The sequence below is a fragment of the Ranitomeya variabilis genome, chromosome 2, assembly GCF_051348905.1.
Source record: "Ranitomeya variabilis isolate aRanVar5 chromosome 2, aRanVar5.hap1, whole genome shotgun sequence".
NCBI classification, from domain to species: domain Eukaryota; kingdom Metazoa; phylum Chordata; class Amphibia; order Anura; family Dendrobatidae; genus Ranitomeya; species Ranitomeya variabilis.
In genome coordinates, this window is record NC_135233.1 from 1,083,482,005 (window position 1) to 1,083,507,270 (window position 25,266).

The 25,266-nt window shown below is 45.3% G+C and overlaps 1 long non-coding RNA gene across 1 annotated transcript in view; it reads right to left on the reverse strand.

Moving 5' to 3' along the window:
- Window positions 1-260: 260 nt before the first annotated feature.
- Window positions 261-25,266, reverse strand: part of LOC143810218 (uncharacterized) — a 162,320-nt gene continuing 137,314 nt past the window's right edge. The window contains exon 3 of the long non-coding RNA XR_013222708.1: window positions 261-1,352. This is a non-coding gene — a long non-coding RNA (uncharacterized LOC143810218). The remainder of the gene's footprint in view (window positions 1,353-25,266) is intronic.

Sequence of the window (25,266 nt, forward strand, 5' to 3'; positions counted from 1 at the left end):
ACCTCCAAACTCCGAGACGTGTGCTACCATAAGCGGAACAACAGCGTATAGTACATTGTATCTTGGGGCCCGGTGAGCTGAAGCACAAGAGGGGGGGCCTGGACTAGGTCCGAGCCCCCCCTCTTTCCTTCTGCTCATCGGGCAGCAATCAAGAAGGAAGGGCATTGAATTCCCTGATGATGGCCCTGAAGGGAGATGATGTAAATAACAGGTGTGTATCAGTCTCGTTAAAGATCATTTCTGGTCCCACTACTAAAAAAATGGCAGTTGTGCTAGGACAGCATTCTGAAACATTGCATTTTTTTCTCCTCTACTAGTCATTTTTGAGCAGTTAAGTAAAATTATGGACTAAGCATGAAGCTTCCAGATAAACCATCGCTGAGTCAAAATGGCTTGATTCTACTTTGTCCTAATCAGCAATGATGTATTTACCACCGTATCCTGACAGTCACGGAATATTGTAAAAAATTCACGCAATTTAGATCATGAGACTGGCGGTTAGTCCTTAACAAGTACACAAAAATCCACAAAATGACTATACCACGCAAACCATTTTAATTCTAAATTAATTAGCCAACGACCGTGTTCCGGAAAACTTTCCACATGCTTTCTCATTTACCAACATTTTAAATATTTTATTTTTATTTTGTATTTTTTTTTTTTTCGGGATAGAGCGCCGTTGATTTGTTAGATAATGAAAAGTAAATTGTTCCGGGGAAAGGTGCAATTATGCAGGCTATAATACACGAATAAATTGGCTTAATGTAACATTATAATGAAAACTGTTCAAAAATCCTCTACACAAGCACAATAAAATAATAAAAAGTAATAGAACAGGTAATAGATGTAAAATAAATGCTAAAAAAACAAGTTCAAATCATTTTCATACCAGTCAAAAGCTACAGAAAAGGGCACATCCAATCACAATAAAACAGGAGAATGAAACCCTTTTAAATAGTAATATAAATTTTTGCGGACACTTCATGTCCTATGATGTGGAATTGACATATAGGCTGATTTTCTTTCTTCTAATATAAGCCTGAGCTTTACAGTCCTAGTGAAACCATTTTATTGCCGGGGATATATTAGATATGGTTCATTTCTTTCTTCAATATGGCTCTAATTTTCCACTTCCGTGGCTTGACACAGACCCAAATACCAGAAGATGGTTCTCTGCTATAAACACTTTGGTTTTCTTTGATTGCTATACAATTTAGTCTGTGTGGTTCATTCTGTTAACTCTTTCGACCGTCAGCAATCAGCGACTCGGCAAGGCAGACGTGATGATATTTGCATCAAAGGAGTCTTTTTTTTTTCTAGAGTTTTCTTCTTTAGGTTTACTTTCCGAAGGACTTTAAATAAAGAGATAATAAATAATATAAATAATATAAACAATCTGATAAAGAAGCAAAATATAAAATAATCTAAGTCGTTCTAAAATTACACATCCAGGCTGCTGTTATAGGGGGCTCCTGACTACACATCCAGGCTGCTGTTATAGGGAGCTCCAGACTACACATCCAGGCTGCTGTTATAGGGGGGGCTCCAGACTACTCATCCAGACTGCTGTTATAGGGGGCTCCTGACTACTCATCCAGACTGCTGTTATAGGGGGCTCCAGACTACTCATCCACACTGCTGTTATAGGGGGCTCCAGACTACTCATCCACACTGCTGTTATAGGGGGCTCCAGACTACACATCCAGACTGCTGTTATAGGGGGCTCCAGACTACTCATCCACACTGCTGTTATAGGGGGGCTCCAGACTACACATCCAGACTGCTGTTATAGGGGGCTCCAGACTACTCATCCACACTGCTGTTATAGGGGGGCTCCAGACTACACATCCAGACTGCTGTTATAGGGGGCTCCAGACTACTCATCCACACTGCTGTTATAGGGGGGCTCCAGACTACACATCCAGACTGCTGTTATAGGGGGGCTCCAGACTACACATCCAGACTGCTGTTATAGGGGGCTCCAGACTACACACCCAGACTGCTGTTATAGGGGGGCTCCAGACTACACATCCAGACTGCTGTTATAGGGGGCTCCAGACTACACATCCAGGCTGCTGTTATAGGGGGCTCCAGACTACTCATCCAGGCTGCAATTATAGGGGGGCTCCAGACTACTCATCCACACTGCTGTTATAGGGGGGCTCCAGACTACTCATCCAGACTGCTGTTATAGGGGGGCTCCAGACTACACACCCAGACTGCTGTTATAGGGGGGCTCCAGACTACACATCCAGACTGCTGTTATAGGGGGCTCCAGACTACACACCCAGACTGCTGTTATAGGGGGGCTCCAGACTACACACCCAGACTGCTGTTATAGGGGGGCTCCAGACTACACATCCAGACTGCTGTTATAGGGGGCTCCTGACTACTCATCCAGACTGCTGTTATAGGGGGCTCCAGACTACTCATCCAGGCTGCAATTATAGGGGGGCTCCAGACTACTCATCCACACTGCTGTTATAGGGGGGCTCCAGACTACACATCCAGGCTGCAATTATAGGGGGGCTCCAGACTACTCATCCACACTGCTGTTATAGGGGGGCTCCAGACTACTCATCCACACTGCTGTTATAGGGGGGCTCCAGACTACACATCCAGACTGCTGTTATAGGGGGCTCCAGACTACTCATCCAGGCTGCAGTTATAGGGGGCTCCAGACTACTCATCCAGGCTGCTGTTATAGGGGGCTCCAGACTACTCATCCAGACTGCTGTTATAGGGGGCTCCAGACTACTCATCCAGGCTGCAGTTATAGGGGGCTCCAGACTACTCATCCAGACTGCTGTTATAGGGGGCTCCAGACTACTCATCCAGGCTGCTGTTATAGGGGGCTCCAGACTACTCATCCAGGCTGCAGTTATAGGGGGCTCCAGACTACTCATCCAGACTGCTGTTATAGGGGGCTCCAGACTACTCATCCAGGCTGCTGTTATAGGGGGCTCCAGACTACTCATCCAGGCTGCTGTTATAGGGGGCTCCATACTACACACACAGACTGCTGTTATAAGGGGGCTCCAGACTACTCATCCACACTGCTGTTATAGGGGGGGCTCTAGACTACTCATCCACACTGCTGTTATAGGGAGCTCCAAACTGCTAATCCACACTGCTGTTATAGGGGTTCCAGACTATACATACAGACTGCTGTTATAGGGAGCTCCTGACTACTCATACACTGCTGTTATAGGGGGCTCTAGACTACTCATCCAGACTGCTGTTATAGGGGGCTCCAGACTGCTCACCCACACTGCTGTTATAGGGGGTTCCAGACTATACATCCAGACCGCTGTTATAGGGAGCTCCTGACTACTCATCCACACTGCTGTTATAGGGTGGCTCTAGACTATACATCCAGACTGCTGTTATATGGAGCTCCAGACTACTCATCTACACTGCTGTTATAGGGGGGCTCTAGACTACTCATCCAGACTGCTGTTATAGGGGACTCCATACTACACATCCCACTGCTGTTACAGGGTGCTCCAGACTACACATCCAGACTGCTGTTATAGGGGGACTCCAGACTACACATGCAGACTGCTGTTATAGGGGGCTCCAGACTACTCATCCAGACTGCTGTTACAGGGGGCTCCAGACTACACACCCAGACTGCTGTTACAGGGGGCTCCAGACTACACATCCAAACTGCTGTTATAGGGGGTTCCAGACTACACATCCAGACTGCTGTTATAGGGGGCTCTGGACTACACATCCAGACTGCTGTAATATGGGGGGGCTCCAGACTACACATCCAGACTGCTGTTATATGGGGGGGGGGCTCCAGACTACACATCCAGACTGCTGTTATAGGGGCTCCAGACTACACATCCAGACTGCTGTTATATGGGGGGCTCCAGACTACACATCCAGACTGCTGTTATAGGGGCTCCAGACTACACATCCAGACTGCTGTTATATGGGGGGCTCCAGACTACACATCCAGACTGCTGTAATATGGGGAGCTCCAGACTACACATCCAGACTGCTGTTATTGGGGGGCTCCAGACTACATATCTGTAACGGTGTGCAAGGTGGAAGCCATGGTCAAGGTACTCTTCTCTTACACTCTTGCACTTTACATGAAGGTGAGTGTTCTGGTTGGGTGTGTGGACTTGTGCAATGAGGGTACCACGCCCTTGCAGGCTGCATGTAACTGATTACTTTGGTTGGCCATGCCCAGATGTTTGACAGTTCAATGAGGGAGACCGACAGTCAAAAATAAACTTTTCCGCAGGCCATGAACCAGGCCATGCTCAGGGACTCAAACACCAGGCCCTCGTGCTGCCTCCAGCTCTTCTTCAGTTACCCAATCACACTTTCCATCAGGCCATCCTGGCCTCACCTCCTCCTCCAACAGCAGCATTAACTGACACAACTGTCCTCATCCAAACCTCTTTTCGGACGGCTCGCTAAGCGCCAGACCTCCCCTTGCTAATAAGAACTCCCACTCTCCCATTTTCATGTTTGTCTCTGCTATGGCACAATACTGTGTTCTCTTTCACTTCCAACTGACAAATGGAGCTGTCTCTCTCTCAACTCAGCCTTTCACTGGTTGGGATTCTCTTCAACTACAAATCCTATTTCTCTTTTTCCTCCACCCACTTCCCTTAGTCACATCTTAATGGGTGGGCCTTCTCCTCCCACCTACTTCTACAGCAGCAGTCACTCTTCACAGTAGGTTGACACTTTCAGTCCCAACACTTCCTTCAGCAGGAGTACCCTCTGTAGTGCTGGAAATCTCTTTGCGCCCTTTCGCTCCTTTTATGCTCAAAATGGGCAGGACCTTCTTGTTGTTCTGTGCCATCAACTCCCATTACAAAGTTCATGCTCAGCGCCATTTTAGACTGCGTAATGGTCACGATTCTCCACATAACTCAAGTCTTCCCCACATCACTCTGCTCTTCCGACTGTGAGACTCGATAGTGGCTACTACGCAAAGTGTAACATAGTGCTGGGTGTTAGCTGTTGGTGAGGTACTCGTCTTTTACACTCTGACACATTACATGAAGGTGGGGGTCCTTGCTGGGTGTGTGGACTTGTGCTGTGGGGCATTATGCCCTTGTAAGCCGCATGTAACGGATGACTTGGGCCAGCCAGAACCAGATGTTTGATAGGTCAATAATTGAGACAGCCAGTCAAAAAATAAACTTTATGATAATTTGGTTGGGATTATATACAGCAAGTAATGGGTACACAACTTAATGAACATTTCCTTCACAAAATTGAGCATTTTCCACACACAAATTCAATGTCTTTCTCTTCACCCGCTTGTCCTCTATCTTCACCGTTCCTCTCTACTTCATCACAACCCAGTTCAGTATTTCAGTTCAATTAGCAAGAGTCCTATATTCCTTGCCTTCTTTCCTCTCTAGGGACTTTATTGCCAGTATTGCTGATACTTATCTTCTCTGTCACTGTCATTCTGGAACTCCTGCCTGGGGCAATCTCTCCGTTTCACTTAAGGTACCTTCACACTAAGCGACGCTGCAGCGATACAGAGAACGATGCCGATCGCTGCAGCGTCGCTGTTTGGTCGCTGGAGAGCTGTCACACAGACAGCTCTCCAGCGACCAACGATGCCGAGGTCCCCGGGTAACCAGGGTAAACATCGGGTTGCTAAGCGCAGGGCCGTGCTTAGTAACCCGATGTTCACCTTGGTTACCAGTGTAAAATGTAAAAAAAACAAACAGTACATACTCACATTCGCGTCCCCCGGCGTCTGCTTCCCTGCACTAACTGAGTGCCGGCCCTAACAGCACAGCGGTGACGTCACCGCTGCGCTCTGCTTTTACTTTACGGCCGGCACTCAGTCAGTGCGGGAAGCGGACGGCGGGGGACGTGAAGGTGAGTATGTACTGTTTGGTTTTTTTACATTTTACACTGGTAACTAGGGTAAACATCAGGTTACTAAGCGCGGCCCTGCGCTTAGTAACCTGATATTTACCCTGGTTACCATTGTAAAACATCGCTGGCATCGTTGCTTTTGGTGTCAAATACGACGATACACGCCGGTCTGACGACCAAATAAAGTTCTGAACTTTCAGCAACGACCAGCGATATCACAGCAGGATCCTGATCGCTGCTGCGTGTCAAACACAACGATATCGCTAGCCAGGACGCTGCAACGTCACGGATCGCTAGCGATATCGTTTAGTGTGAAGGTACCTTTACTCAGTTCCATCTTGGCCCATTACTTCTTGGAGTTATAAACTTTGGACCATACTGCTAGTTTTTTTCAGCTGGATCCGGGGCCAGACAAAGTAGGGTCCAAGCAGAATTCAGACCCGCGCCACCAGACCTTAAGTCTTGGGGGTGGAGGTGATCTTGATGAGACTCAGGTACCTGAGGCACATGCATACTGCTGTGCACATAGTGCTGTCAGGGCAGGAAGAGGAGGCGGGTGATTCTCAGGGGAAGGAGTGGGAAAACGAAAGGAAGAAGATGAGGTTGTAGATCCCACTTCGTGTGAACCAGGAGGCACACAGCTGAGTAGCTCAGCAGAGGAGGTGGAGGAGGAAGATGAGGAGCTTACATTGCAGCTTCCCACTCTTAAACAGAGTGGGGCAGGCACAACAAGTAATGCATCCTCAGCCCCAACTCTGGCTGTGGCCAGAAGCTGTCACCAGTCTGCAGTTTCAGGGGCAGCAAGGGTTGCTTAGCCTGGGCCTTTTTTGGGTCCACAATTATTGTCCAACTCACATAATCTGCCAACTTAATAAAAAACAATTCAGTAGAAGAAAAAATTCCAATAACTTGAATACTACATGCATGAACCGGCACATGCACTATCAAAATGCACTAGCCTGGGAATCTCACTGTGCCATCCTAGCGGTCCTGGCCAACCACCTCATGAACCGCATCTGCTGCTTCTTCCTCCTTTGTCACCATGGTGAGTGTTCTCACACAGGTTTCCAGCCGCAGAACCTCCACTTGTTTACCCCCTACAGTTAGGGTCAGTGAGAGCCCGTCAGCTGTTATGGAAGTAGACGTGCCTGCTGTTTTTGACCGATCAAGCACACCACATCTTTCTCAATCTACCATAATATCTCCACCTGCACCTTACTGACAGGTACACCCTACTCCACCCTAGCAGTCAGCCATTGGTCCCACAGTTGTGGTCACGTAAAAGATTTTTTCTTCTACACATGTCAAAGCTAATAGATTGAACTTCATCATCTACAATCTGTTGGCCACGGAACTGCTGCCTTTTCGCCTGGTGGATACAGACGGTTTCCAAAAACAGATGGCCGTCGCAGTCCCCCAGTACCAGTTGCCCAGTCAACCATTACTTCTGTAAGAAAGCTGTGCCTGTGCAACACCACCATGTCGCAGACATCACCCATTCCTTGTAAATATCTATGTTTGACAGGGTGCATTTCAACACCTGAACGAGCAAGCATGGCATGGGGCATTACATCTTGCTGACTGGACACTGGGTGACTCTGCTGGCTGTGGGGGTACGTGGGGAAGGGGCTGCTCCATGAGACTTGACATTCCCAAGGATTGTGGGACAAACCTCTTCATCTAACAATTCCTCCAATTCTTCCACATCCTCCACCCCTCTAGGGCCTCCACCTGCACCCTCAATCTTTCCCTTAATGAGACACATGTTTCAACAGTGCAGAGTGAACCTTCCCCCCCTCCGTACTATGTAGCCAGGGCTCACCGGTATCAGTCAGTGTTTAAGTTAATATACTTTGGAGATCGCAGTCACACAGCTAAAGAGTTGTAGACAGCTATCCAGGTCTAGTTTGAGCAATGGCTGCCTCCACTGAATCTGGAGCCAGGGAAAGCCTTGTGCAATAACGGTGAAAACCTGGTGGTGGCCCTATGCTGGAGCAATCTCACACATGGATCTTGCATAGCTCATGTCCTCATCCTGGTGATACAGCAGTTTCTCTGGCAGAATCCCAGCCTGGATGTGCTGCTATGCTCACTTGTGCCATTTGCACCCTGTGGGTCATCAACTTGTATCGCTACAGAAGTCTTTCGGCCTACCGGTTAACCAGTTGATATGTAATGTGCCGGCATAGTGGAAGTCCACTCTGCACATGTTTCAGAGACTGTGAAAGCAACGACGAGCCCTGGTGCAACATGTCATTTTGCATAGCCTGGGCCAATGTATTACGGACGTGATGTAAATAACACTTGCAAAGTGGGCACAGATGAAGGACCTCTGCACCCTTCTGCACAGTTTTGAAATGGCTACTAAGACGGTTAGTGCTGATGTTACCTTCATCAGTATCACTATTCCAATCATCTACATGCTGGCGCACACTTTGAATAGTCTGCATGATGATGTGGTGGTCCCAGATGGAGAGGAGGAAGCTGAGGAGGATGCACATGAGATAACAATATCTCTAAGTTCCGGACTGTTGTCGCCCAGGTGGGTGCCATGGGAGGGTGGATTACAGTGATCGAGGAGGGCTTATGGTACCATACAAACTGTTAGTGAAGGTGCAGGAACCAAGGAACAAATGCATTTGTAAAGTGCCAGCTCACCGTCTGTTGAGCAATGTGACCAGGGCTGGAACTCCATATTACACATGTTGGCAAGGTTTTGTGAGCAGCAGAGGGCAATAGTTGAATGTCAGCTACAACATGTCCGTCGGTATTCCAGTCAGCCTCCGTACATAACAACCAATGAGTGGGCATGACAAATCAACCAAGATGGAAAGCGGCAATGATGCCATAATCAGCGTAACCATTCCGCTTTTGTGTCTTCTCAAATGCTCGCTGCTGACAATTAAAGAGGAAGCTTTGCATGTGAACCAGGTAGAGATGGAAGAAGAAAGTACACCGCCCAGCCTCATATCATCTTTTCAGCGTGTATTAACCCATTCAAGACGCATCCCTTTTTCATTTTTTCGTTTTCGTTTTTCACTCCCGTCCTTCCCAGAGCCATAACTTTTTTATTTTTCTGGCAATATGGCCATGTGACGGCTTATTTTTTGCGGGACGAGTTGTACTTTTGAACGACTCTATTGATTTTACCATGTCTGGTACTAGAAAATGGGAAAAAAATTCCAAGTGCGGTGAAATTGCAAAAAAAAGTGCAATCCTACACTTGTTTTTTGTTTGGCTTTTTTGCTAAGTTCACTAAATGCTAAAACTCGCCTGCCATTGAGATTCTTCATGTCATTATGAGTTCATAGACACCAAACATGTCTAGGTTATTTTTTATCTAAGTGGTGAAAAAAAATTCCAAACTTTGCTAAAAATAAAAAAATTGCACCATTTTCCGATACCTGTAGCGTTTCCATTTTTTTTTCCAGAATCTCGGGTCCAGTGAGGGCTTATTTTTTGCGTGCCAAGCTGACGTTTTTAATGATACCACTTTTGTGCAGATACATTCTTTTGATCGCCCGTTATTGCATTTTAATGCAATGTCGCGGCGACCAAAAAAACGAAATTTTGGCATTTTTTATTTTTTTTTCCCTATGCCGTTTAGCGATCAGGTTAATCCTTTTTTTAAAATTGATAGATCGGGTGATTCTGAACACGGCAATACCAAATATCTGTATGTTTGATTTTTTTTTTATTGTTTTATTTTGAATGGGACGAAAGGGGGGTGATTTAAACTTTTATATTTTTTTATTTTTTTTATATTTTTTAAAACATTTTTTTTACTTTTGCCATGCTTCAATAGCCTCCATAGGAGGCTAGAAGCTGGCATAGCCTGATCGGCTTTGCTACATAGATCGCTACATCAGATCGCTCCTATGTAGCTGAATTTCAGGCTACCACAGGGTGGCGCTCACAGCAAGCCGGCATCAGCAACCATAGAGGTCTCAAGGAGACCTCAGGTTGTCATGCCGATGCATCGCTGACCCCCGATCATATGATGGGGTCGGCGATTTGCGCATTTCCGGCCCGATGGCCGGAAGCGGTAGTTAAATGCCGCTGTCAGCGTTTGACAGCGGCATTTAACTAGTTAATAATGGCAGGTGGATCGCGATTCCACCTGCCGCTATTGCGCGCACATGTCAGTTGTACAAAACAGCTGACATGTCGCGACTTTGATGTGGGCTCAGCGCCAGAGCCCACATCAAAGGGGGAGACACAACATGCGCAGTAAAAGTACGGCTTAAGTAATAATGAGGATGAACAGGAGATAGTTGCATGTTCTAAAGAGGGTACTCCCCACACCGGATTCATCCCGTCTGTTCAGTATGGATGTACCGAAGGGGAAGAGGAGGAGGAAATGGATAGTCATCCTCCTGGTATGGACAGGGAAGTCTTGTCTGGCACACATGGTTGACTTTATGTCCCACTGCCTTTCCCGTGACTCTCAAGTTTGACTTATTTTGGCCAATATTTATTACTTGTTGTTCAGATTTCTCGACCCACGCTACAAGAAGAACTTCCCATCTCTCCTTCCTGCAGGGTAGATTGCTAGTAAAATGGTGCAATACCAGAAGACCCTAGTAGAACTATTAGTATAAAAACTCCCATAAGACAATGCTGGCGGCAGAGGTTATGGTTCCTTGGGCATCCAAGGAGGAGAGACAAGGGAGACATACATCAGGTCCAACAGAAGCAAGGGAACACTATCCAAGGTCTAGGACAGTTTCATTAGACCCTCTCAGTGTCCAGGCCCTGATGCACATGGTAGTCTTACAAGGAAGGAACAGATTTTCAAGATGGTGAAGGAGAAACTAGCCCAGTGTACCAGCCTTCTCCATGATTTCTCTGTGCTGTACAACTATTGGGTATCCAAGCTGTATTTGTAGCATTAACTGTCCTTCTATGCCTTGGGAGTGCTGGCCTGCATGGTCACTAGCATTTTGGTTGGTGTGGGTGTTTAGTGCTGCCGGGGGTATAATAACTAATAGGCACATCCACCTATCAACTGAAAATGCTGAGAGGGTGACTCTTATCAAAATTAGAAATGGAAAGGAAGAACAAAAACAACAAATGAATGAAAATAGAGGAGCAAGAGAAACCGACTACAAACAAACATGAGTCTACACAAATGTACAGAGCATGGAAAACTAACAGCAAGAATTGGTGCTGCTAACACAGGAAGACAGATATAATGTCATAGGCATCACTGAAACTTGGTGGGATGATACATATGCAGCGCCCCAGAGTCCTTGTCGTTGCAGTAATGTCGCTCTGCCACTAAGGGGAGCGATGTTACGTCTGATTGCACTAAAGGAGTTCACCTGACCAGGTATCACAGTCACACATTACACTTCACACTCCGGCCACCAGGGGGAGAAAAGGGTTCTATGATTAGGCCACTCCTCACACTCTGGTAAAACTGGGGGTTGGATAGGAAGTTAGGGAGAAGCTGACTGGGTTTTGCCCAGGTAACATCTAGTGAGAGGAGAGCGTTGCTTGGGAAGATCCAGGGGGGTCCCTGTCAGGGGTGGGATCCTGGCAGAGGCCTAGCGAAAGGACAGATTGTTATGGAGCCATGCCTGCACCTCATTGCGGCGGCATCTTAAGAAAGGACACGAAGCGAAGGATATTGTGGAGAAGTGAGATTCGAGATCACAGCACAAAGGCGATAGAACCAGTAGGAGTCGTGCCCCGAGATCGGCAACATCCTACTGAGGTGCGTAGCCGGTGGCCGGAACGCCGAGAAAGTAACAGACTCTACGCATTACTTTGAACCAACGGCAGGACAGTTAACTTTAGGTTGGCTGTCTCACCTTCTTCACCTAATGAAGACAACGGAGGCAATTGTGGGAGAGGGGCGTCTCTAGGGTCCCTATAAAATAATTCCAGGCCTACCCCGTCATACGGGTGTGTCCTATCCATATCATCTGGGGGACGGAGAGAGAAAGAACAGAAACATACACGACAGTTGTGAGGACTATCCCGTGGTGCTCAGCAGGGAGGTACTACAACACCCAGGACGCTAGTAGGTAGGCTACTGATTTCCACCTGCAAAGGGAACTCTGGATGTGCCTTTGGACTGGCCGGTCTCAGCCAGCCCTGTTAACAGTGCTCTGGATTGCGGTTGTCGAAGCCTTCAGTAAAGAGGTAAAGAGACTGCAACCCTGTGTCCTCGTTATTTACTGTGACCTACACCGTCACCTACATCTTTAATTGGACGCCCCTTAGCAGGGCCACGGACCGGGTCAGGCCACCGTGACATCCCCAGAACCAAGAGAGAGAGACCCGGTACCGAGTACCCCACTGCCCTGCGCTTGGGGGCCACTCCACATATGCTTGGAATACAAACCTTGAAGGTTATAACTTATTTATTAGAAACAGGATTAACAAGAAAGGAGGAGGTGTTGTATGGTAGGAAAACATATATCTCCACAGAGATCCAATCTTCAGAGACTGGTAGTGGAGCGCCCCAGAGTCCTACTGGTTGCAGTAATGTTATTCTTCCACCAGGGGGAGGGATATTACGTCTGAGGGCAATAAAGGAGATCTCCTGTCCAGGTATCACTACGACACACCACACACTTCACACTCCAGTCCACCAGGGGGAGCAAAGGTTCTATCTACTAGGCCACTCCTCACAGTTAAGTAAAACTGGTGGGTTGGTTAGTAAGTTAGACAGAAGCTGACTGGGCTTCGCACAGACAGTCAGATCCCAACGGAGTTTTGCAGAAGCTGGCTGGAGTGACCTCAGCCAGATCCAGACTACGGTCTGTGGAGGACAAGGGTTCACAGAGCTGCGCCTGCCCCACGTGCGGCAGCATCCAAAGAAAGAGACATTGAAAGGAAGCGTGTTGTAGTGAATGAGAAACAAAGGCATAGTAACAAGTGGATACCAGAGAGGATAGTAGCTGGGAGAAGCGGCATCCTTCTGGTGCGCGTTCCGGTAGCCAGAATACCGAGGGAGAAAAGTGCTTCAGAGACTGGCAGGACAGTCAATTCCAAGTTGGCTGCCCGACCTTAATACCTAAGAAGACAGGTGGCAACTTGTGGGGGTCGGGGCATTTCTAGGGTGCCTATAAACAAGCCTCAGGCCATCAGTCAAACGGGTTTTGTTCTATCCGACCACGGGGAACAGAGAGAAGAGTAATAACAGTGAGGACCTTATTAGAGCTTAAGCAAGTGAGGACCTACTGTATTACTGTGCGCATAGGAAGGCTATTGCATTCCACCTGGATAAGGAGACTCTGGATTTGCCTTCAGACCGGCCGGACTCTGCCTACCCCGTGATCCGGCGCCCTGGACTGTGGATACTGAAACCTTCAGTAAAGGTAAAGAGACTGCAACCTTGTGTTCTCGTTATTCACCGCGCCTTACATCATCCACCATCACCATCTACACTTTTGCGAAGCCCTGGGGATACACTTCACCTATGGGAAGGTATACCATCTTGCTGCCATAACATCACCCCAGCGGACCCCTAAGCAGCGTCGGTCACCCTGACCGAATACCACAGGTGGCGTCACGAACATTATACAAACTTTCCATTTCATTGGACGCCCCTCAAAGGGCCACGGACCGAGTCAGGCCACCGTGACATCCCCCTGAACCGAGGGACCCGGTACCGAGTACCTCATTGCCCTACACCTGGGGGCGCTGCAGTAGCTCTGTAGAAAATGTTTGGGTAAGAATTCAATGAGAGAACAAAAAAGATTGCAGGTGTTTACTATAGGCCACCTGGATAGACTGAAGATGTGGATGATCTCTTTTCACATCAGATATTTTTGTTCTCAAAAAAGTATGACATAGTGATCATGGGAGATTTTAACTATCCAGATATTTGTTGGAAATCTCTCTCACGCAAAAGTACTGGGTCCAGAAAATTCTTGTCTTCTCTTGATGACAACTTTATCTTTCAAAATGTAGAAGAGAAAACAAGAAGATCTGCAATCTTGTATCTAATTATTACCAACAGGGTTGCGGTAGTAAAGGTGGCTAGGAATTTAGGAGGCAGCAATCATCAAATTGTGGATTACAAAAGAAAGAAGACCAACGAGGGCTCAGACTTTAAAGTTGGACTTTAAAAAGTCAGATTTAAATGCACTCAGAAAGAGGGTAGGAAAGGTCCAATGGCTGGATGTTCTAAAGGACTGAAATGTCCAAGAAGAATGGGAGATTTACTGTGTGCAATTCTGAGCACCACTTTCTAAAAAAGACATTGAAAAACTCAGAGAAGAGCTACCAGGATGGTAAGCAGACTGCAAAGTATGCGCTACGAGGAATGATTAAAGGATCTGGGCTAAGAGGAGACTTAATATCTGTCTTCAAATATCTGAAGGGATGTCACAATGTAGAGTGATCATCATTATTCTCATTTGCACATGGAAACACAAGAAGCAATGGAATGAAACTGAAAGGGAGAAGATACAGATCAACATAGTAACATAGTCAGCAAGGCCAAAAAAATATATTTGTCCATCTAGTTCAGCCTATATTCCATCAGAATAAATCCCCAGATCTACGTCCTTCTAAAGATCCTAATAACTGTAAAGCCCCCGTCTCACTAAGCGAGATCGCTAGCGAGATCGCTGCTGAGTCACAAGTTTCGTGACGCAACAGCGACCTCAGTAGCGATCTCGCTTTGTGTGACACGTAGCAGCGACCAGGCCCCTGCTGTGAGATCGCTGGTCGTGTCGGAATGGCCTGGACCTTTTTTTGATCGTTGAGGTACCGCTGGGTAGCACACATCGCTGTGTTTGACACCTTACCAACGACCTCGTTGACGACTCAGACACTGAATCGTCATAATAGCTCCCATGTGACATCGTTGTACAGGTCGCTACAGGTCGCTGGTGAGATGTCAAACAGTGAGATCGCAGCTGCGATCGTTAGTAAGATCTCACTGTTTGACATCTCACCAGCGACCACATAGCGACGCAGCAACGATCCCTGACAGGTCGTATCGTTGTCGGGATTGCTTTAGCGTCGCTAAGTGAGACGCGGCCTTTAGATACAATATTGTTACGCTCCAGGAAGACATCCAGGCCTCTCTTAAACCCCTCAACTAACTTCGCAATCACCACCTCCTCAGGCAAGGAAATCCAGATTCTCACTGCCCTAACAGTAAAGAATCCTCTTCTATGTTGGTGGAAAAACCTTCTCGCCTCCAGACGCAGAGAATGCCCCCTTGTGACCACCACCTTCCTTGGTATAAACAGATCCTCAGAGAAATATTTGTGTTGTCCCCTTATATACTTATACATGGTTATTAGATCGCCCCTCAGTTGTCTTTTTTCTAGACTAAATAATCCTAATTTTGCTAATCTCTCTGCGTATTGTAGTTCCCCATCCCCTTTATTAATATTGTTGCCCTCCTTTGTACTCGCTCTAGTTCCATTATATTCTTCCTGATCACCGGGGCCCAAAACTGTACACAGTACTCCATGTCAATGAAAAAGACCTGGGTGTATGGGTGGATAACAAACTCATATTCAGTGGCCAGTGTCAGGCAGCTGCTACAAAGGCAAATAAAATAATGGGATGCATTAAAAGAGGCATAGATGCTCATGAGGAGAACATAATTTTACCTCTATACAATTCACTAGTGCGACCACACTTAGAATACTGTGCACAGTTCTGGTCTCCGGTGTATAAGAAAGACATAGCTGAACTAGAGCGGGTGCAGAGAAGAGCGACCAAGGTTATTAGAGGACTGGGGGGTCTGCAATACCAAGTTAGGTTATTACACTTGGGGCTGTTTAGTTTGGAAAAATGAAGGCTAAGGGGTGATCTTATGTTAATGTATAAATATATGAGGGGACAGTACAAAGACCTTTCTGATGATCTTTTTAATCATAGACCGGTGACAGGTACAAGGGGGCATCCTCTACGTCTGGAGGAAAGAAGGTTTAAGCATAATAACAGACGCGGATTCTTTACTGTAAGAGAAGTGAGACTATGGAACTCTCTGCCGTATGATGTTGTAATGAGTGATTCCCTAATAAAATTTAAGAGGGGACTGGATGCCTTTCTTGAAAAGTATAATGTTACAGGTTATATATACTAGATTCCTTGATATTGCGTTGATCCAGGGAACTAGTCTGATTGCCTTATGTGGAGTCGGGAAGGAATTTTTTCCCCAATCTGAAGCTTACATGGGGTTTTTTTGCCTTCCTCTGGATCAACATGTTAGGGCATTTTAGGTTAGGCTATGGGTTGAGCTAGATGGACTTAACGTCTTCCTATAACCTTAGTAACTATATTACTAGGTTACTATGTGCAGTCTAACCAGGTATTTGTACAGAGGCAGTATAATGCTCTCATCATGGGTATCCAGACCTCTATTAATGCACCCCATGATCCTGTTTCCCTTGGCAGCTGCTTCCTGGCACTGGCTGCTCCAGGTAAGTTTATCATTAACTAGGATCCCCAAGTCCTTCTCAATGTCAGATTTACCCAGTGGTTTCCAGTTCAGTGTGTAATGGTGATATTGATTCCTTCTTCCCATGTGTATAACCTTACATTTATCATTGTTAAACCGCATCTGCCACCTCTCGGCCCAAGTTTCCAACTTATCCAGATCCATCTGTAGCAGAATACTATCTTCTCTTGTATTGACTGCTTTACAGATTCAATATTAAAAAACCTTTTTGACAGTGAGGGTGATCAATGAGTGGAACAGGCTGCCACAAGAGGTGGTGAGTTCTCCTTCAAAGGAAGTCTTCAAACAGAAGCTGGACAGACATCTGTCTGAGGTTGTTTAGTGACTCCTGCATTGAGCAGGGTGTTGGACAGTATGTCCCTAGAGGTCCCTTCCAATCCCTTTAAATGTTCTTTTTTTTCCTGGTGTATTCCCATAAAAAAGGGTATACGGTTCATAGTGTCTTCTTTTTCTTGTGCTCCTCCTCCTTTACCATAACAGGGTCATCATGGGGCCCTCAATCGTGATTTTTATACTGTTATCAGGTGGTGCTCACTCATAATTTTTAGATGGTATTTAGGCAGCCCTTGCTCATAATTTTTTAGAGAGTCAGCTTTAATTTTTCCAGGGTGTGTCATGCCCTCCTCTATATTTTTTACAGGATGAGGCCTACCTCTACAATTCTCTCATATGTACACATCCCAGAGTTAACTGTTTTTCAGCTCTTGCATGTCCTTTACCAGTCTAGGGAAAAAAATGTTTTCTGAGGCCCGCATCTACTTGTCTTTCAGGGTGTATTGCAGTCCCTCCTTCTAATTTTTGGCAGCTCTTGCACATAGTACATAGGCTTAATGAGTATAGGAGTCCCACTACCTAACAACTTTAACAGAATGTGCATGAAGCCCTCCTTTATGTCTAATACAGGGTGTATCGGAGTCCCTCTTGCTTCTAATTTTTGGCAGTTCTTGCATTATCCACATGGGCTTTGTTAGTTTCAGAGTCCCTCCTTCATAAATTAAACAAGATGTTTCTGAGCATGTCACACACACCACATGCCCAGATAAGGTAGTAAAATGTTAAAACTACATTTACTGGTGACAACTGACTACCAGTGGGTATAGTTTTATGTTACAACCCCCACCCCACCCGTACTGGGTACCATCTACTGTAGTCATACACGATGGGTAAATACGGTGAGAGATGGCCCGAGTATTAACCCCTTCCCGACATTTGACGTACTATCCCGTCGAGGTGGGGTGGGCCCGTATGACCGCCGACTGGATAGTACGTCATCATCGATCAGCGGCGCTCACGGGGGGAGCGCGGCCGATCGCGGCCGGGTGTCAGCTGCATATCGCAGCTGACATCCGGCACTATGTGCCAGGAGCGGTCACGGACCGCCCCCGGCACATTAACCCCCGGCACACCGCGATCAAACATGATCGCGGTGTGCCGGCGGTATAGGGAAGCATCGCGCAGGGAGGGGGCTCCCTGCGGGCTTCCCTGAGACCCCCGGAGCAACGCGATGTGATCGCGTTGCTCTGAGGGTCTCCTACCTCCCTCCTCGCCGCAGGTCCCGGATCCAAGATGGCCGCGGCATCCGGGTCCTGCAGGGAGGGAGGTGGCTTACCGAGTGTCTGCTCAGAGCAGACACTTGGAAAGCCTGCAGCCCTGCACAGCAGATCGTCGATCTGGCAGAGTGCTGTGCACACTGCCAGATCAATGATCTGTGATGTCCCCCCCTGGGACAAAGTAAAAAAGTAAAAAAAAAATTTTTCCACATGTGTAAAAAAAAATAAAAAAAAAATTCCTAAATAAATAATAATAAAAAAAATATATTATTCCCATAAATACATTTCTTTATCTAAATAAAAAAAACAAAACAATAAAAGTACACATATTTAGTATTGCCGCGTCCGTAACGACCCAACCTATAAAACTGCCCCACTAGTTAACCCCTTCAGTAAACACCGTAAGAAAAAAAAAAAAAAAACGAGGCAAAAAACAACGCTTTATTACCATACCGCCGAACAAAAAGTGGAATAACACACGATCAAAAAGACTGATATAAATATCCATGGTACCGCTGAAAATGTCATCTTGTCCCGCAAAAAAAAAGCCGCCATACAGCATCATCAGCAAAAAAATAAAAAAGTTATAGTCCTGAGAATAAAGCGATACCAAAATAATTATTTTTTCTATATTTTAGTTTTTATCGTATAAAAGCGCCAAAACATAAAAAAATGATATAAATGAGATATCGCTGTAATCGTACTGACCCGACGAATAAAACTGCTTTATCAATTTTACCAAACGCGGAACGGTATAAACGCCTCTCCCAAAAGAAATTCATGAATAGCAGGTTTTTGGTCATTCTGCCTCACAAAAATCGGAATAAAAAGCGATCAAAAATGGTCACGTGTCCGAAAATGTTACCAATAAAAACGTCAACTCGTCCCGCAAAAAACAAGACCTCACATGACTCTGTGGAGCAAAATGTGGAAAAATTATAGGTCTCAAAATGTGGAGACGCAAAAACTTTTTTGCTATAAAAAGCGTCGCTGGTTTCACACTTGCGTTTTTGTCTGCAGCGTTTTTTGCACAAAAAAACGCATGCGTTTTTTCCCTATATTTGACATTGAAAACGCATGCGGTTTTTTTGTACGCGTTTGGTCGCGTTTTCAAACGCATGCGGTTTTTTTCTGCATGCGTTCATTTTCAGAAATACAACCTGCAGTATTTTCTTGCGTTTTTAAGCACATGCGTTTGTTTGCGTTAAAAACGCATGCATTTTTATCGAAAAAAAACAGAAAACACACTGAAAAGCCACCCACCACCATCAAGGTGATAAAGGGATCCAAACCCTAACCCTAACTCTACCCCTAACCTCACCCCTAACCGTTTAATGAACATTTTCTGACAGTCATAGTGCCACGTATTTCAGTGCCACGTATTTCAGTGCCACGTATTTCAGTGCCACGTATTTCAGTGCCACGTATTTCTGTGCCACGTATCACGTATTTCAGTGCCACGTGTTTCAGTGCCACGTATTTCAGTGCCACGTATCACGTATTTCAGTGCCACATATTTTAGTACCACGTATTTCAGTGCCACGTATTTCAGTGCCACGTATTTCAGTGCCACGTATTTCAGTGCCACGTATTTCAGTGCCACGTATTTCAGTGCCACGTGTTTCAGTGCCACGTGTTTCAGTGCCACGTATTTAAGTGCCACGTATCACATATTTCAGTGCCACGTATTTCAGTGCCACGTATTTCAGTGCCACGTATTTAAGTGCCACGTATTTCAGTGCCACGTATTTCAGTGCCACGTATATCAGTGCCACGTATTTCAGTGCCACGTATCACGTATTTCAGTGCCACGTGTTTCAGTGCCACGTATTTAAGTGCCACGTATCACGTATTTCAGTGCCACGTATTTCAGTGCCACGTATTTCAGTGCCACGTATTTCAGTGCCACGTATTTCAGTGACACGTATTTTAGTGACACGTATTTCAGTCACGTTTAGGGTTAGGGTGAGGGGTAGGGTTAGGGTTAGGGCTAGGGTTGGAGGTAAAGTTAGGGTTAGGGTTTGGATTACATTTACGTTTGGATTAGGGTTGGGATTAGAATTATGGGTGTGTCAGGGCTAGGGGTGTGGTTAGGGTTACCGTTGGGATTAGGGTTAGGGGTGTGTTTGGGTTAGGGTTTCAGGTAGAATTGGGGAGTTTCCACTGTCCAGGCACATCAGGGGCTCTCCAAGCGCGACATGGCGTCCAATCTCAATTCCAGCCAATTCTGCGTTGAAAAAGTAAAACAGTGCTCCTTCCCTTCCGAGCTCTCCCGTGCGCCCAAAAAGGGGTTTACCCCAACATATGTGTTATCAGCGTACTCGGGACAAATTGAACAACAACTTCTGGGGTCCAAGTTCTCTTGTTATCCTTAGGAAAATAAAAATTTGGGGGGCTAAAAATCATTTTTGTGGGAAAAAAAAGATGTTTTATTTTCACGGCTCTGCGTTATAAACTGTAGTGAAACACTTGGGGGTTCAAAGTTCTCACAACACATCTAGATAAGTTCCTTGGGAGGTCTAGTTTCCAATATGGGGTCACTTGTGGGGGGTTTGTACTGTTTGGGTACATCAGGGGCTCTGCAAATGCAACGTGACGCCTGCAGACCAATCCATTTAAGGCTGCATTCCAAATGGCGCTCCTTCCCTTCCGAGCTCTGTCATGCACCCAAACAGTGGTTCCCCCCCACATATGGGGTATCAGCGTACTCAGGACAAATTGGACAACAACTTTTGGGGTCTAATTTATCCTGTTACCCTTGTAAAAATACAAAACTGGGGGCTAAAAAATCATTTTTGTGAAAAAAAAAAAGAATTTTTATTTTCACGGCTTTGCGCTATAAACTTTAGTGAAACACTTGGGGGTTCAAAGTTCTCAAAACACATCTAGATAAGTTCCTTGGGAGGTCTAGTTTCCAATATGGGGTCACTTGTGGGGGGTTTGTACTGTTTGGGTACATCAGGGGCTCTGCAAATGCAACGTGACGGCTGCTGACCAATCCATTTAAGTCTGCATTCCAAATGGCGCTCCTTCCCTTCCGAGCTCTGTCATGCGCCCAAACAGTGGTTCCCCCCCACATATGGGGTATCAGCGTACTCAGGACAAATTGGAAAACAAATTTTGGGGTCCAATTTATTCTGTTACCCTTGTAAAAATACAAAGCTGGGTGCTAAAAAATCATTTTTGAGAAAAAAAAAAAAAATTATTTTCACGGCTCTGCGTTATAATCTGTAGTGAAACACTTGGGGGTTCAAAGCTCTCAAAACACATCTAGATAAGATCCTTAGGGGGTCTACTTTCCAAAATGGTGTCACTTGTAGGGAGTTTCAATGTTTAGGCACATCAGGGGCTCTCCAAACGCAACATGGCGTCCCATCTCAATTCCAGTCAATTTTGCATTGAAAAGTCAAATGGCGCTCCTTCCCTTCCAAGCTCTGCCATGCGCCCAAACAATGGTTTACACCCACATATGGGGTATCAGCGTACTCAGGACAAATTGGCCAACATTTTTTGGGGTCCAATTTCTTCTCTTACCCTTGGGAAAATAAAAAATTGGGGGCGAAAAGATCATTTTTGTGAAAAAATATGATTTTTTATTTTTACGGCTCTGCATTATAAACTTCTGTGAAGCACTTGGTGGGTCAAAGTGCTCACCACACATCTAGATAAGTTCCTTAGGGGGTCTACTTTCCAAAATGGTGTCACTTGTAGGGAGTTTCAATGTTTAGGCACATCAGGGGCTCTCCAAACGCAACATGGCGTCCCATCTCAATTCCAGTCAATTTTGCATTGAAAAGTCAAATGGCGCTCCTTCCCTTCCAAGCTCTGCCATGCGCCCAAACAATGGTTTACACCCACATATGGGGTATCATCGTACTCAGGACAAATTGGCCAACATTTTTTGGGGTCCAATTTCTTCTCTTACCCTTGGGAAAATAAAAAATTGGGGGCGAAAAGATCATTTTTGTGAAAAAATATGATTTTTTATTTTTACGGCTCTGCATTATAAACTTCTGTGAAGCACTTGGTGGGTCAAAGTGCTCACCACACATCTAGATAAGTTCCTTAGGGGGTCTACTTTCCAAAATGGTGTCACTTGTAGGGAGTTTCAATGTTTAGGCACATCAGGGGCTCTCCAAACGCAACATGGCGTCCCATCTCAATTCCAGTCAATTTTGCATTGAAAAGTCAAATGGCGCTCCTTCCCTTCCAAGCTCTGCCATGCGCCCAAACAATGGTTTACACCCACATATGGGGTATCATCGTACTCAGGACAAATTGGCCAACATTTTTTGGGGTCCAATTTCTTCTCTTACCCTTGGGAAAATAAAAAATTGGGGGCGAAAAGATCATTTTTGTGAAAAAATATGATTTTTTATTTTTACGGCTCTGCATTATAAACTTCTGTGAAGCACTTGGTGGGTCAAAGTGCTCACCACACATCTAGATAAGTTCCTTAGGGGGTCTACTTTCCAAAATGGTGTCACTTGTAGGGAGTTTCAATGTTTAGGCACATCAGGGGCTCTCCAAACGCAACATGGCGTCCCATCTCAATTCCAGTCAATTTTGCATTGAAAAGTCAAATGGCGCTCCTTCCCTTCCAAGCTCTGCCATGCGCCCAAACAATGGTTTACACCCACATATGGGGTATCATCGTACTCAGGACAAATTGGCCAACATTTTTTGGGGTCCAATTTCTTCTCTTACCCTTGGGAAAATAAAAAATTGGGGGCGAAAAGATCATTTTTGTGAAAAAATATGATTTTTTATTTTTACGGCTCTGCATTATAAACTTCTGTGAAGCACTTGGTGGGTCAAAGTGCTCACCACACATCTAGATAAGTTCCTTAGGGGGTCTACTTTCCAAAATGGTGTCACTTGTAGGGAGTTTCAATGTTTAGGCACATCAGGGGCTCTCCAAACGCAACATGGCGTCCCATCTCAATTCCAGTCAATTTTGCATTGAAAAGTCAAATGGCGCTCCTTCCCTTCCAAGCTCTGCCATGCGCCCAAACAATGGTTTACACCCACATATGGGGTATCATCGTACTCAGGACAAATTGGCCAACATTTTTTGGGGTCCAATTTCTTCTCTTACCCTTGGGAAAATAAAAAATTGGGGGCGAAAAGATCATTTTTGTGAAAAAATATGATTTTTTATTTTTACGGCTCTGCATTATAAACTTCTGTGAAGCACTTGGTGGGTCAAAGTGCTCACCACACATCTAGATAAGTTCCTTAGGGGGTCTACTTTCCAAAATGGTGTCACTTGTAGGGAGTTTCAATGTTTAGGCACATCAGGGGCTCTCCAAACGCAACATGGCGTCCCATCTCAATTCCAGTCAATTTTGCATTGAAAAGTCAAATGGCGCTCCTTCCCTTCCAAGCTCTGCCATGCGCCCAAACAATGGTTTACACCCACATATGGGGTATCATCGTACTCAGGACAAATTGCACAACATTTTTTGGGGTCCAATTTCTTCTCTTACCCTTGGGAAAATAAAAAATTGGGGGCGAAAAGATCATTTTTGTGAAACAATATGATTTTTTATTTTTACGGCTCTGCATTATAAACTTCTGTGAAGCACTTGGTGGGTCAAAGTGCTCACCACACATCAAGATAAGTTCCTTAGGGGGTCTACTTTCCAAAATGGTGTCACTTGTAGGGGGTTTCAGTGTTTAGGCACATCAGGGGCTCTCCAAACGCAACATGGCGTCCCATCTCAATTCCAGTCAATTTTGCATTGAAAAGTCAAATGGCGCTCCTTTCCTTCCGAGCTCTGCCATACGCCCAAACAGTGGTTTACCCCCACATATGGGGTATCAGCGTACTCAGGACAAATTGTACAACAACTTTGGGGGTCCATTTTCTCCTGTTACCCTTGGTAAAATAAAACAAATTGGAGCTGAAATAAATTTTGTGTGAAAAAAAGTTAAATGTTCATTTTTATTTAAACATTCCAAAAATTCCTGTGAAACACCTGAAGGGTTAATAAACTTCTTGAATGTGGTTTTGAGCACCTTGAGGGGTGCAGTTTTTAGAATGGTGTCACACTTGGGTATTTTCTATCATATAGACCCCTCAAAATGACTTCAAATGAGATGTGGTCCCTAAAAAAAAATGGTGTTGTAAAAATGAGAAATTGCTGGTCAACTTTTAACCCTTATAACTCCGTCACAAAAAAAAATTTTGGTTCCAAAATTGTACTGATGTAAAGTAGACATGTGGGAAATGTTACTTATTAAGTATTTTGCGTGACATATGTCTGTGATTTAAGGGCATAAAAATTCAAAGTTGGAAAATTGCAAAATTTTCAAAATTTTCGCCAAATTTCCATTTTTTTCACAAATAAACGCAAGTTATATCGAATAAATTTTACCACTAACATGAAGTACAATATGTCTCGAGAAAACAATGTCAGAATCGCCAAGATCCGTCAAAGCGTTCCAGAGTTATAGCCTCATAAAGGGACAGTGGTCAGAATTGTAAAAATTGGCCCGGTCATTAACGTGCAAACCACCCTTGGGGGTGAAGGGGTTAAGGGATGGAGGAGGCTTTTTTTTTTTCTCTTTAATTTTGCCTTATATACAAGACATTATACAGGAAATAATGTTTCTTAACATTTTTTCCTGTAAAATCCATTTTATCTTCCGTTTTGTATGTTTTATTGTCACTGTGTAAAAGTGGAGTAATACTCTGACAACATAGTTTCCAGCAGTGACCTGGCAGTCAGAGATGCATCGGGGCGTCTTCCCCATACTGTTCCCATTCCATTTGCGCATTGTTTCCATCCACTTCAGCGATTTTCCTGTACCCAAGCCCTCCTGTTAGGGTCTTTCAAAAAAATGCTCGAGTGTCCCATTGACTTCCATTATACATGGTACTCGAGTCGAGCCCGTCCGAGCGTCTGACCTGCTCTGATTAGATTGCCGAGCACTCAAGCATTTTAGTGCCAGTACCTGATGGCAAGCGGAGCAGTGCTGGAAACTGGAGAAGACATCGGTTTGTGAGTGTATTAACACACTGATACTATGTAGGGGGATGCAGAGTCTACCCCTTTAAGTTTTCCAACTTGCTATATACAGTATTTAGATATTTATGTGTAATGCTATACTGTGTATGTTTCGTGTTATGCGTTTTATTCACTATTTCAGCTATGTGTATAGTTTTCATAGGGAAAGTGTAGCACCTAAATTTAGCCACAAGATGGAGTACAGTATCCTGTTAGTCATAGCATTGTGCATAGTCATGATAGGAGGGGCCACTGTGGGATAAGATAGAGAGCTTCCTGGTTTTTGAGCTCAGTGTAGCCTGGGAGCTGAACAGGTCAGGAGGGCCAGAGTGCCCTGACAGTCCAGACGGGCTTAAGGTACCTTCACACTGAACAACTTAACAACGATAACGAT